Source organism: Hermetia illucens, chromosome 4 (genome assembly GCF_905115235.1).
Source record: "Hermetia illucens chromosome 4, iHerIll2.2.curated.20191125, whole genome shotgun sequence".
In the NCBI taxonomy this organism is placed as follows: domain Eukaryota; kingdom Metazoa; phylum Arthropoda; class Insecta; order Diptera; family Stratiomyidae; genus Hermetia; species Hermetia illucens.
In genome coordinates this window covers 128,672,197-128,687,249 of record NC_051852.1, presented here as the reverse complement: position 1 = coordinate 128,687,249, position 15,053 = coordinate 128,672,197, and positions in this window count along the sequence as shown.

Here is a 15,053-nt window from a genome sequence, read left to right as displayed (position 1 = left end):
AGTTTCCGAGGAATACATGAGGACTGGCAAGATCATAGTCTTGTACAGTAAGAGCTTTGACCCTATGGTGAGACGTTTCGAGCGGAACAGTCTTTGTAAGCTAAAATAGGCTCTGTTGGCTGACAACAACCGTGCGCGGATTTCATCATCGTAGTTGTTATCAGTTGTGATTTTCGACCCTAGATAGGAGAAATTGTCAACGATCTCAAAGATGTATTCTCCTATCCTTATTCTTCTTCGTGTTTGTGTTTGACCAGTGCGGTTTGATGTTGTTGGTTGAGCAGGCGGCACGAGATCTTGGGCTGCACATCAATGAAGGCAAGACAAAATATATGGTGGCAACGTCAGCACCGAAGACGAATCAACCAACCAACAACTGCTTTTATAGCGTTTTCAAAAAATACATAAAAAATATCAAACAAGTCGGGAAACTGGAAGCTGGACGCTTCAGGTACGAAAGGTTTTGTGTATTTCTTAGTATGTAGCACGTAATATATCCATATATTATGTGAGAGTATCCACTTTCGGGTGATATTGACATTCATAGTCATCAATTTTCACAGAAACAAGAACTTTGACGTATTATAACTTTGCTAGCAATAGCGCGATTTCCACAAAACTGGTAGCATCATGCTCTACATTATAGCCTATACTACTGCAAAATTTCATGGTACTAGGATAAACTTAAGGCGGGTTTTGCAGCGAATTACTAAAAATTATAGTAATATACTGTTATTAACTTTATTTTAACAGATATCGATATGGAAGGTATTTCGGAGCCCAGGCATCATATAGTAGCAGCCTTCTGATTTTTTTCAGATTTTTCGGTTGGGTAGTTTCTGAGAACGGCCCCCTTAAAGAAATAATCACTTTCAACCCCCCGCACTCCCCACCTTTCTAACAAATGTCAAAACTAAGACCGGCCTTGATGAAAAAAGATTTGACCTCCCCCCCCCCTCTTTGCATATATGGGGACCCCCCCCCCCCCCCCCTCTTCAGGTATGAAAGGTTTTGTTTGCTTCTTCTGTGAGTATATTTGAGTGCAGAACTATCCCATTTGTACGTAGCCCGTTATGTATATGCATTTAGCATGTCAAACTACCCACTTTAGTGTGATATTGATATTTAGTTGTAGTAAATTTTCACGGTAAAGTCAATTTCGAGCTACTGTAACTTTGATGCTAATAGTATGATTTTGATCAAACTTGGGGATAATATGCTTCATGTTATATTTTATACTAATACCAGTTTTTATAACTCTGGGATAAACTTAAGGGGGGTTTTACTCTATTTTCCCAAAAATATTAACTTAATTTGAACAGAAATCGATGCGGAGAGTATTTTGAGGCCCGAGCACCATATAGAGGCAGCTTCATGAATTTTTTAAATTTTTCGGTTTGGTAGTTTCTGAGAATGGGTCCGTTAAAGAAATCATCACTTTCCCACTCCCCGCCTTTTTAACAAATCTCAAAACTAAAACCGGCTTCGAAAAGTATTAATCGATATCTTTCATTTGGTACCCCACATGACTATATTCAGTGAAAAAAAATTGTACACCGCCCTTTTACATGTATGGGGACCCCCACCTAAATCTCCACGTAGAAGGATATCACTCACTGCATGTCTGGGGGTTCACAGTTCCCATCTTCTCACCAAATTTCGTCTCAATCGGTATAGCCGTTTCTAAGAAAATTGCCTGTGACAGACAGACAGGAGCTTGCACTAGCTCGCAAGACAGATCAAATCTGTGCCGCAAATGTGGAGAACAAGGCCATTTTGCAAAGAACTGCAACGGAATGCCTAAGTGCGTATTCTGCGTGGAAGCAGAAAATAGTGACAGCCCCCACATTGCAGGAAGCTGTCAGTGCCCAGTGTTCAGAAAGGCGTTCATAAATAAGGTCAAATGAAGTTTATGCAACTCAATTTGAATCACTGTCGAGCGGCGCAAGACCTACTTTCCTAAAGTATATTCGAAAACAACATTGACGTTGCCACTGTATCCGAACAATACAAAAATCTGCATAGGGGAGTAGGGATAGCAGACAAAACCAGTAAGGCGGCGATATGGAGCTGTGGAAGCCAAGCTATAGCAGATGTGAAAAAACATCCAGAGGACGGGTTCATCCGTACCAAGATTGGAGGGATATATATCTATAGCTGTTACGCAGCACCAAGTCTCACATTAGAGGAATTCATGTCATTGCTGGAGAAACTATCCTTCAATGCAAGTCGCTACAATCCCAAAGTAATAGCCGGCGACTTCAACGCATGGGCAGAAGAATGGGGTCGCAGAAAAACCAACGCAAGAGGACGAATATTGCTGGAGACATTCTCGAGCTTGAACCTGGTACTTGCTAATTCTGGGGGAGCCAACACATTCCGGAGGGGAGAATTGCAATCGATGGTAGACCCCACCTTCGTCAGTGATACTCTAATCAGAGACTTGCAATGGCGTGTCAGCGAGGAGTACACACACAGGGGTCATCAGGCTATCATTTTCCAAACCTTGCAAAGAAATAATATGAAGCCATTAAAACGAATAACGATGGGCTGGGTAACTAAGAAATTCGAAGCGCACAAAACAAAGTTTCACAGGTCGTGGAAAAATTGCAGCGGGCATGCGATGCCGCCATGCCTTGATGTAGCACTTTCCGAAGACGAAAAAAATTTCAAGCGGATGTGTACTGAAGCTGACTCTGACCCATGGGGTGGCGCATATAGGTCGGTGATGTCATCATCGATTACTTGCCCAGAGTTATTGGAGAATATAGTGAACACTCTATTCCTAGTAGATGTGAATTGTACAAGTCTTCCTGTAGTACATTTAAATCCCGACGAAGTTCCGATAGGTAAATGAGGAAGTTCTAGACGCAGCAAAAAGATTGACTGAAGAAAAGACTCCAGGACCGGATGGAATCCCTAATATTGCCCTGAAAGCAGCTGCCAGGACAGCGCCAGGTATGTTTGCCTAAGTTTTCACGGCATGCCTTAGGGAAGGAGAATCCCCCGAGCAATGGAAGCTACAAAAGCTAATACTCATTCCGAAGGTAGGTAAACCATTGGGTGACCTCTCCTCATATAGACCGATATGTCTGGTCAATACCATTGGCAAACTATTTGAACGAGTAATATATAACAGACTGCTCGCTGTTGTGGAAAAGGAAGGAGGCCTTTCCGACAAACAAATCGGATTTCCTAAGGCGAAATCAACTGTCGACGCAATCAGCATGCTGACTGGCTTGGCTCAGTTATATCATCAATCAAAGGTAAGCGCTCACCGCCGATGACCAACCCCGATTTGCTGCGGGATGTCACTAGCACTCTCTTCCCATAAGTTTCAAGTGAAGTGTTTAAACTGTCCAGATAGATCCCGATGAAATTCCCGAGGTAATCACTGAAGAAGTCCTGGAAGCTGCTAAGAGCTAAGAAAGCCGTCAGGTTTAGACGGCATTCCGAATAAAGCACTGAGAGTGGGCGTCGAAACAGTTCGAAGGTGGTTCGCTGAATCATTTACAACGTGCCTCATTGATGGGATTTTCCCGGAAGAGTGGAGGAGTGGGTGATCCTTCGTCTTACAGGCCTATATGCCTACTAAACGGCATCGGTAAACGTTTCGAGTAGGTCATCTTTAATAGGCTTGTACCAACCATAGAAAAGGAGGGTGGTCTCTCAGACAGGAATTCCGGATTCCGAAAGGCAAGATCTACTGTCATTGCGATCAGCACGGTGACGGAACTTGCGGAAAAAGCAATGGAGGCCAATAAATCTAGTAGTTACTCTCGATGTGAAGAATGCTTTCAATACGGCAAAATGGAACAAAGTAATTGTGGCTTTAGCCAAATTGGGCGCTTTTAAATACCAGGTACACATAGCAATGGCATTTCTCCGGGAGTGGATATTGTGTTACGATTCGGACGATGGACCTGAGACGTATACAACAACCTGCGGGGTTCCACAAGGATAATAATGTATGACGGAATTTTAAAGTTACAACTACCCAAAGGAGTGACAATCATTGGCTTCGCAGACGACATCGGAGTGACTATCGTGGCACAAGATATTGATGAGACCGAGGTACTCACAAACGAGGCAATTTTTGAAATCAGGTCTTGGCTAGAGGAAGCTGGTCTGACGCTCGCGGAACATAAAACCGAAGTAGTTTTGATTACCAAGCGAAGGAAGCAAACGTCGATAAAGATCAGGATTGGTGAACACATCAAACAGCTGCTGCCAACGCTTAAATACCTAGGAGCCATGGTTGGTAAGAATGTTACCAAATATAGGTGGCCCTAGGCAAAGCCGTCGGCTCCTGATCTCGAAAGTCGTCAGCTCCAAATTGTTTTATGCAGCTACAGTCTGGGCACCGTCTTTGAAGTTAGAAGCAAAAAGAAGAAAAATCGCAGCCTCATACCGATTGAGTGCATTGTGAACGTCGTGCGTTTACTGTACAACATCAGACGAAGCAGCCTGTGTGATAGCAGGCTTGGTCCCCATCGACATTTTGGCAAACGAGGGTCGACGCCTCTATGACCCATCATATGCAATCAGCGGGTCCTATACCTATCGTCGGCAATTGGCACGAAGTGAATGGAATGGCAAAAAAGATGGGATGATTCACCTAAAGGACGCTGGACACACAGGATTATTCCAGATTTCTCTAAATGGATTAAACGAAGGCACGGTGAGGTTAGTTACCACCTAACTGAATTCCTAAGCCGATACGGAGGGTATCGTGCACTTCGGGTGTCACGACTCCTCGTATTGCCCGACATGCGTAATTCCGGAGGATGCGGAGCATGTTGTTTTTAACTGCCCGCGGTTCACCGCATACAGAGCGGAGGCGGAAATTAACGCCGGGGCACGGTTGACACCTGACAATATCATGGACCACATGCTAGCCTCTGAAACATCTTGAAGGGCTGTGGAAAAATTAATGAAGGGGATCCACAATCTGCTGAGGAGGAGGGAGCTTTGGAGGAAAGTTACAAATAACGACACGAGCCGCAGTTCGTAACTGATTCTGTCCTGCGACGTAATACTGAAATGGCAGTCTCGTGGGGTAAGCGAAGGAGAAGGAGATGGTTTAATGAGTAAAAGTCTCACATAACCGTATGACAGGAGCCAGCGGTAGGTTTTGAACCTAGCCACCTTCCAACGCACAAAAATAAAAGATATATAGATAGTAAACCGATTTTAATAAGGATTTGTTTTACACAAAACTTTAAAAAATATCAAATTACGTCTCATGTATAAGGATATATATATATTCTACGCTCTGCTACCACCTGGCGTTCCTGATTAATCCTGACTTGAGTTGCAAACGCAGAACTGCATGCGACCAGGCCCGTGTCATGGGTTTCGGATAATGACATGACCCACCGGGTCAGCTACGAATATCGCAGGATGATCTTGTAAATAAGTAGCCGCGGACAAGCAGAACGTTTCCATTCGTGTTCGTCTTTCCTAACATATTCTTCCGTTTCTGGGGGAGTAAGCCTCCTTAAAAAAATTTTAATCCGGGGTGAAAGAATTGACGTGCCTATCGGATGAATAACAAGGACGTTACACTGTATTTCAGTGGCTCCCCTCCAAATACCTACAGACCTACATGTCTGCTGTTTGATTAGTCTTAAATAATAAATATAATAAAAATGTAGTAGCTTTAAGTTTCAAGTACCCTTTTTTTGCATTTTGGTTTAAGAATATTTTCGTATTACTTTTGATCATATATTAGACTCAAATATAAATAATTTATTAGACTGAGCACATAGTTTTAATTAAGATACCAGGTGTACTCCTAATTAATTTCCGTTTTTTTTGTGAATAAAACACATAATTCCAAGGGAACTGTAATAGCTATTTTATTCGACATTTTTTTCATTGCTTTCTACACATTTCTCCCACGTTTCTGGTAATTTGTGAATACCACGCCAGTAGAATTGACTGTCTTTGGAGTTGAACCATTCAGTGAGCCATTTCCGCAAATTTTCGAAGGAGTCGAGGTGCTTCTCTGAAAGTGCGTGGCCCAATGAGGCAAAGAGGTGGTAATCCGAAGGGGCCGGGTCTGGTGAGTAAACCGCATGGTTAAGCACCACCCACTGGAGTTTTTCCAGCGTGTCGCGAACGACTTTCGAGTTATGCGATGGTGCATTGTTGTGGAGCAAAATCACCTTTTTCTGTCTTTCTCGATATTCTGGTCGGTTCTCTGCAATCGCTCGGTTTAAATCTTCCATTTGTTGTTTGTAGCGAACGGCATTCACAGTTTCACTAGGTTTCAGCAGTTCAAAGTAGATCACACCGGTATGGTCCCACCCACCCACCTTCCGACCGTAGCGATTTGGTCATGCCGTCGATGTAGATGCTTCACCTGGACCTACCCACGATTTGTTGCGTTTAGGGTTCTCCAAGACAATCCACTTTTCGTCGCCCGTAATAATTCGATGGAGAAAAACCTTCCTTTTGTACCGTTGAAGCAGCATTTCACACGTCACTTTTCGGTTCTCCATTTGTCTCTCGGTCAGTTCATGCGGCACCCACTTTTCACACTTCAGAATTTTCCCCATGGCTCGCAGATGGTTCGAAATTGCTTGCTATTGAACTCCCAACGTATTTACAAGCTGTTGTTGCGTTTGCGTGCTGTCTTCATCCAATAATGCTTGCAATTCGGCGTCATCAAACGATTTTCGCTTGCCGGAGCGTACGGCGTCGTTCAGCTAGAAATCTCCATTTTTGAATTGGCGAAACCACGTTTCACATGTTCGAAGTGTTAATGCACGATCGCCATAAACTTCCACAAGTGCACAGTGGCTCTCGGAGACTTTTTCCTTGATTGAATATGAAATGCAATGCATGGCGCATATGCTCGAAATTCGGTACGTACGCCGACATTCTTGACGCGCAATAAAAACTTGCTGGAGGAAATTTTTTGGGAAACGTCAACGCAGTTTAGACACTCGACAACAACTAAATATAATGACAGGTCTGTGTCACCAACAGCGACACGAAACCTAGAACACCATCTATCAAAAAAAAAAACAGAAATTAATTAGGAGTACACCTGGTAGTTCTAAGAAAAGTTGCTTAAGTAAGAAAGTTCTGTATGAAATGATGAAAAAATAAAGATTAGATTTTTAACATAACTTTCTTTATATTTATTTATTTACCACTAAGGCCAAGTGTATTTTGTCGTTTTTACCAACTTATTGATTTGTTTGTTGATTATTTTCTCCGTATATCAATTGTAGTCTTCAAATTGCATATAAGAGCTGCATGTGTATGTCTGTTCCCCCCAAATATTTTTACACAAGGAATCTACAAAACCTTCCATATCTGAAAAGCAGAGCTTTCGCTCTTTGATTTGTTTGATTGTAAAGCTTTGCACGTTTGTTAAATTTGTTAAATAATGTTCAACATTCGTCGTGAAGGCCGGCAATACGCAGGTGAACTATTTCCCATAAAGTAATAATGTAAATAGTGCAGTCGTGCCTTAAAAATCCTCCACATTGGAAAATATAAAACCTTTAATATCTGAAGCGTTCAGCTTTCGGTTTTCCGACTTCTATTGTACGGACCGGCAGCATCAAATTTAGCCCATAATTAGAGTGTATGATATGTGAGGATAGGGAATGTGTGGCTTTAGTACATACTTGTGCCTACTATGGGTCCTCATGCTGCTTCTACCAAATCCTGACTGATAGGTTTACAGGCACTGATGTGGAAGCAAAAGAAGATGCTAGCAGCTTCTTAAGAGAAACTGGTTCTGCTAATAGAATTTCCCAACATCACCCGCTCGCACCACCTCCACAAATAACATGAACGAATGCTATCCGTTGGCTTTTCACTAGAAGCTTATCTTGTTGTTGTCGATAAGCACATGGCGATTTCAGCATTATTTTCGGGTTGTTTTTGGGCGTGAGCAGCTTGGTTAGAATTTCTCTAAGCAGTGTTGGGAGAAACTGGGAAATGCAGCTATTCGACAATCAAGTTTAATTTGGGAAATTTAAGGCATTTCTTTGGCATATTAACCCGGTGAACCCGGATTTAGGGAGGAATAGTAGTTGCGCTCGTAGGGAATCTCGGTTTGATTTGGAGATTCGACCTGGCGTGGAGGTTCTAAGAACGGCTCATATCTACATTTACATGTTCATAAATTGTCTGTGGGAAATTGAAAATTGCTTTGATTGGTGATGATGTTATTCATGAGGTGAAATTGGGTTTTTGCTGTTTTAAAACTCACGGCAAGTGAGTCACGACTCAATTTGCATAATACTGCATACATATGGACCCATCCGCACATATCATCTTGGGAGTCGAGAGGGGAGCATTGAGATTCAAATGTACAATAGTTTGTTTTCAAACTTTGAATTGTCAATAACTGTGACTAATTTTACAAGGAATATTTTTTGTAAGAGTATTTATAAGAAATGAAGCGCCCGACGAAGATCTGGTCGGAAAAAACGGAAGTCCGTCCTCTCTAACACACTAAATATTTGCGGATTCCTTTGAAAAGTTATGATGCTTCAAAAGGTAAGGCAATTGGCGAAGCCGGTCTTAGTTTTGACATTTGTTGAAAAAGTGAAAAAGTGGGGAGTGCGGTGGGTTGAAAGTGACCATTTTTTTAACGAACCCATTCTCAGAAACTGCTTAACCGAAAAATCTGAAAAAAATCAGCGGGCTGCCCTATATGGTGCCTAGGCTCCGAAATACCCTCCATACCGATCTGTTTAAATAAAGTCAATAATAATACAATACTATAATTTTTTAATAATTAATAGGAAAAAACCCCATAAGTTCACCACCCCCACCCACAAAATTTTGCAGCAATGTAGGCTACAGCATAGAGCATGAGCCATGGTGAAAATCGCACCATTACTAACAAAGTTATACCAGGTCCAAACTGTCGCTCCTCTGCAACTTCAAGACTATGAATGTCAATATCACTTGGAAGTGGATATTTTCACATAATATATGCATATTTTACGGGCTACATGCTAATGACACAAATGCACACTCAAATCTCTTTATAAAAGAAATACACAAAACCTTTCATACCTGAAACGTCTAGCTTCCGGTTTCCCGATTTCTTTTTTTGGAATAGGGTAGGTGAATGCGTTTACGTACAGAGTGTTGGACTCCCGTAAGAGTACGCTGTCGGAATACTAACTAAACACTTCCCTGTCATCACACATTACTTCGGACTAGCACTCCGGTTCTTCCGGCTTTGGGAGCCTTCACCAACGAGAGAGGAAAGGAGGAAGGGAGTTGTTAGTTCAGGGAACCCCTTGCCATCCGGTCCCTCCGCCGGTCAACGACACGACTCCAGCTGCTAGTGCTCTTCAGCATCTCTCTGACAATATTGTCTAGAGAGAGTTCCCCTGTGTCTGCATAAAGCTGCTGACGAAAACCGTCCCACCTTTCGCAATCTTGTGCGGGTAAGACTGAAAACCTCCATGCCCACTTAGAAGTTGGATAGTAATCAATTTCACCGTGCGATCGGTGCAGCCATGGGTCTAAATTGTCGACGTTCTTCACGGGCAACCACCTATCTTAAGTTTTCGCCCTTACGGTGGTAGATAACTTTACGCTCCATGGCAAAGAGGAGGCGATCGCCATCACCGCAGGTTCTGAGATAGTGAGCAGACACCACTCGCGAAGCTTCCTGTCTCTGTGCAAGGCGTTTACAATGCCCCACCTTGCATCAGTCCATACCTCTGCGCCATAGAGCAGAACTGACTGCATTGCTCCCATAAGGAGACGTTTTCTAGTAGATACAGGGCCTCCGACATTTGCCATTAGCCGAAACCAAGGTATTTAGCCGCTGGTTGTGACTTTATAGCCAACTTGCCGATCGATATGGCATGCAGGGTCGGGATTCTCTTTCTTGGTCAAGGTGACTACTTCGCTTTTTCCAGCGCAAGGCTGAAACCATGAGCAGTCATCCATCTGCTTACCCGTCGCATCAAAATGTCAAGTCTGCTTTCCGCCTATTCATGAGTTCGTCCGGCAACAAGTGCGGCAACGTCGTCTGCATAACTGACCGGACGCGACTCTTCGGGCATATCGAGTCTCAGCGGACTATCGTAGGAAGCGTTCCAGAGGTCCGGGCCTAGGATGGATCCCTGTGCTACTCCCGACGTGATTTGCACTCTCCTCTGGCCCTCTAGCATCTCATAGAGCAGGAAGCGGGGTTTCAGATAATCCTTCAATATCCGCAAGAAATAGCTTGGCACATGGAATGAGTTTCCTAATGAGCCTAGCATATCTCTCCATTTTACGGAATTGAAAGCATTTCTGACATCAAGCGTTATGAGGAGCACTATCCGTCGAGATCGGCGGCTGTGTGCCTCGGCTCGATGAACCGCATCCACGACTTCCATAGCAGCATCCACTGTGGCTTTCCCTGTTTTGAACCCGAACTGCCTTGGGGAGAAATTCCCTGCAGCGCGGATCGCTTCAGTGAGTCTACTCTTGATGAGCTTCTCGAGCACTTTACCGGCCGTGTCAAGCATACACAGCGGTCGGTATGCAAAAGGGAGCTCTGGGTCTCCTTTTCCCTTGCTAATCAGCGCGAGTCTGGTCACCTTCCATCGACAAGGAAAAAGCAAGCGTTGAACGCAACAAGCAGCAAGTTTTTCTGTTGGCGGAACACCAGTCTGTAAACTTCCACCATCAGGACCTGGCGCCTTCTTGTTTTTCATAGTAGTACCGCTTCTTCGAGCTCTCTCATTGCGAAAAAGAGACAATTCTCGACGCTTTCCGCGCTATTGGCATCAACCCATACAGAATTTCTGGGGAATAATGCCCGTACAATGCGGTCTGTCTAATTGGTACTTAGTATGCAGGGCGGTTGTTGTCAGCCAACACAGCCTATTTCAGCTTACAAAGACTGTTCCGCTCGAAACGTCTCACCATAGGATCAAAGCACTTACTGTACAAGACTATGATCTTGCCAGTCCTCATGTATTCCTCGGAAACTTGGGTTCTTAGCAAGTAAAATTGCGAACTCTTGGCCGCGTTCGAGAGAAGAATCCTCTGAAGAATTTTTGGCCCCCTACATGAGGATGGACGATTCCGTAGCCTATACAATGACGAAATCTATGAGCGATACCATGACCGTCCGGTTGTGGATAAAATCCGGCTCAATAGGTTAGGGTGGGCGGGTTACTTAATCCGTATAGATGAGGATGATCCAGTCTGGAAAGTCTATAAGGGCAATATCTATGGTAGAAAAAGAAGACGAGGCAGACCCTGCCTAAGATGGAGCGATGGCGTAGGTCAGGACGCTAGACAGCTTTTAGGGATATCGAATTGGTGGACCTCGGCGCAAAACCGGGATGTGTGGAGTTCCTTATTAAGGCAGGCCTGGACCGGATACCGGGTGTTGCGCCGTTGATGATGATGCAGGGCTTCGGCAGAGCCACGATTTTCCGGGTGGCAAGCTTATAGCCAAGCACGCACGGGTCTTCATTCACCTCGTTGACCAGGTTCTGCCAGCTGCGGGCTTTGCTTTTATTTATCGCGCTGCGGAGTCTCCGTTCTCCTGATCTATATTGTGCTTTTATGGCACATGCTTCTTCGTTGGCGTGTAAACGTTGTGCTAAAGGGCGGAGCTTATGGCACTCCTTCCGTAGGTCGGCAATTTCTGCCGTACACCAGTACATAGAGAGTCATAGAAGCCTTGTCGCGGCTGGGGCCCTTCTGGGGCCTGGAAGTCTCACACGCCGTGGTTATCCGGTCAGGAAGCCAGGTCCATGTTCCGTTATTGCTCGTTGATTAGCAGTAGGTCAGCATCTACCTCCGCTAACTGCGCTAGCAAGTGGTGAGCGGTTGCATCCCGGTGCACATTAATTTATAAAATGCGGATAATGCCATTGGCTCCCTAGCCCTTTCCAGTTCCGCACTGAAGTTTAGACACCGTGTTGAGCCCGCTGTGTGTATGACGCTCTCGGACCCACCACGATTCCTACAGAGAACGCAACTTTCGCCTTCACTGCAGGTATTCGCTTGGTGACCTTTCTGGTCGCATCTCCGGCATGATGTCCTTCTGTCCGTTCCCTTGCAAGTTGCTGACGTGTGTCCATAGTTTAGACACCTGTAGCGTTTTTGATTTTCCCGCTGCTAAGGAGCTTCCTCGTTTGAATAAAACTGAGTTTTTGACGACCGATCCCCATGAAATAGACGCAATCACTGTCAAGGGCAGCGACCTGCCCAGGACTGAGGGATTTAAATATCTCGGGTCAATGCAATCATCCAATGAATTCCTCCATGCCACTAGCTCAGTATCCCAAGCCAAGGTAAAGGAGGAGGGTTTGAGGCAACGTGCTAACCTACTATCTTCAGTAAAACATAAATAAAATGCTGAGATCAGGGAAAGAGATAAATAAAGTATAGTTGGATTTATCCTGCTAAATATCTCCCCCTTTTCACTTGCCAAGATTGGTCTGAACATGGAAGTCGATGGTAAATGACCAAAAGACTGGCCGAAACAATGGTGGCTTGATACGCTTCATGAGGAGAATTTAAAAGCCTCGCAATTGCATCCAGATCAGGCATTTGATAGAGCCAAATTGCGAAACCGATCACGACGAGCCGACCCCGCTTGTGTTGTTTCCGTCAAATATTACTCCCATATTATTAAGCCAAGATTTGATCGTCCGTATAGTCTCGTTCGCATATATCTGTACTTCGTCGGGGTGATTGGATGTTATGATCGCTGCAGGGTCATCTGCGAATCTGACGACAAGGGCTTGTTTAGCTAGTGGAAGCCGTAAAATGCCATTACACATTAAGTCCCATAGCAGAGGGCCCAGAACAGACCCCTGTGGAACTCCTGCTGTTATTACGAAGCTTCCGCTGTCGGAAGTAATCGAAGATTATATTTAATATATATTTTGGTGTTTGTGCCGCGATGAGCGCTTCGATGATATGGTTCCATCTGGCAGAATTGAACGCGTTCTTGATGTCAAGAGTCACCAGTGCGCAGTATTTTCCTTCATCGTACGCTTTTCTGGCTAGTTCAAATACCAGTTTGGCAGCATCAACCGCTGACCGAGCCTTTCGGAAGCCAAACTTCCTATTCGATAAATAACCGCCAATATCAATTAATGGATATAGCCGGTTATAGATTACCCGTTCGAGGACCTTGTTTATTATATTCAGAAGACAGATAGGTCTATAGGATGTTGGTTCATATAAGCTTTTGTATTTTCCACTCTGCGGGGAAGGACCCTTCTTTTAGGCATGTTGATGACCAACCTGTTTCTGGTTTCTTCAGGTGAGGATTTATTGTTCTGGGTCCCTTTTCAATAGTAATATATATCGTCTGGTGGTCGCTGAGCGTGTATTCTTCGCTAACATGCCAGTTTAGATGCTTGACCAGCGAATCACTTACAAAAGTAAGATCCACAACGGAGCCTAGCTCTCCACGCCTAAAGGTGTTTACGCTTCCGATGATAGCCAGGGTTACGTTTAGGCAGAAAAAAACCTTTATTTTTTGGCTTCCCCACTTCATTGACCAAGCGTTGAAGTTGCCAGCAATAACTTTGGGGTTGTGATCTTTGGTGTTTCTCGTTTGTCTATCTAGCATGTTACAATACTCTGGTATTGTCATAGTTGGGGCTGCATAACAGCTGTATATGTAGAGGTCATCGATACTAACCCATACAAAATCGTGTTCGCGGGGCTTCAGTGCTTGCTGTAAGGCTCGATTGCCGCAAGCCCATACCACAGCCTTTCCACCTATGTCTGTTTCCCAGACGCCGCGATCGAGGCTGGGTACCAATTCTCATTTTCCCGCTGTTTAGAAGCTTCCTCGCGTATTGCTCGGCAACTTCCACCACAGCGAGTTTTTGGCCTCGGGAGTTCGCGGAGGTGATACCAATCCGGACATTGGTTACCTCCGGGCATTCGCGTTTGATGGCCTCTTCTACCTCGTTCTTTTTCGTGAGACAGTCAAAGTCTCGGATTTCCAAAGCACACGTGGGTTCCAGGCTGGAAACCAAAGCTTTTTCTCCTAGAAGCCCCTCGACTGCTTCACAGAACGTGGCTTTATTTATAGTCTTCGGGCCTAGTTCGACTAATACTCCACCACCCTTCGTTTTACGTATGGAAGACACTTCCGCTTCGTTGTCTTCGGGTTTGATTTTGTAACGGATTTCGCTGAGGACTTCCGCAAAAGTCTTGCCTTCCGCCGGCTTAATAAGTAAAGCTGGCGGTCTAGTCTTCCTTCGTCTCCCCACCTTTTCTTTTGGTACTCCGTCCTTCGTGTCCGCCTTAGTTTTAGGCAGAGGTTTTTCTGATGGCGCGACGTGTTGTTGTCTTTTGATCCTCTTCGCTTTCTTCTTTTCAGCCCTGGAGAGTCCCTGAGTGAAGTCTCCTTCAGATGTCCCTTTCTCCTTTCGTTTTTTATCAAGTTCGCTCTGCAATGGGCTGTCAGCGATCCGTTTGGTACTCGTGGTGTTCTCCTCGGGAAGCGCGGTTGTTTCTGCTTCCTGCGGATTTTGTCTTACTTTCCATGTTCGCCTATAGTATGAAATCCTGTCCAGGAACTCTTCCAGTTCCATTAGCCCGTTTTCACCCCCTTGCCGACGTTTTTCTGGAGGAATGTCGCAGATCGCATGTACTTCACAACTGCCGTGCATTTCTTAATAAGTCTTTCCTTTTCAGCTTGCGCCAGAGTAATTGACAGTCCTCCCACCCGGCTTATATTCGAAACCATTTTATTAGTTTCGGCAGTTTCCACTGCGCTTCTTTCCCCAATTATAGCACTGTGCAGTATGGTCTGGATTCCTATCTGTGTTGCAGGTGCTGCATCACTTTCCGAATCTTTCTCTCCGTCTGCGCGTCCCGATATCTCGTCGGGTATTTCAACCCTTGTTGCGTCCTTCGCTGGGCGCTGGGGCGAACGGTGCATTTTCGTGCTGCGAATAAACGCAGCCAGCTCACTCTCCATTTCCACTATCTCCTTGTTTCATGTTGGGTATGAAAGGTATCGATTAGTACTTTTCGATCCCGGTCTGAGTTTTGACATTTGTTAGAAAGGCTAGCAGTGGGAG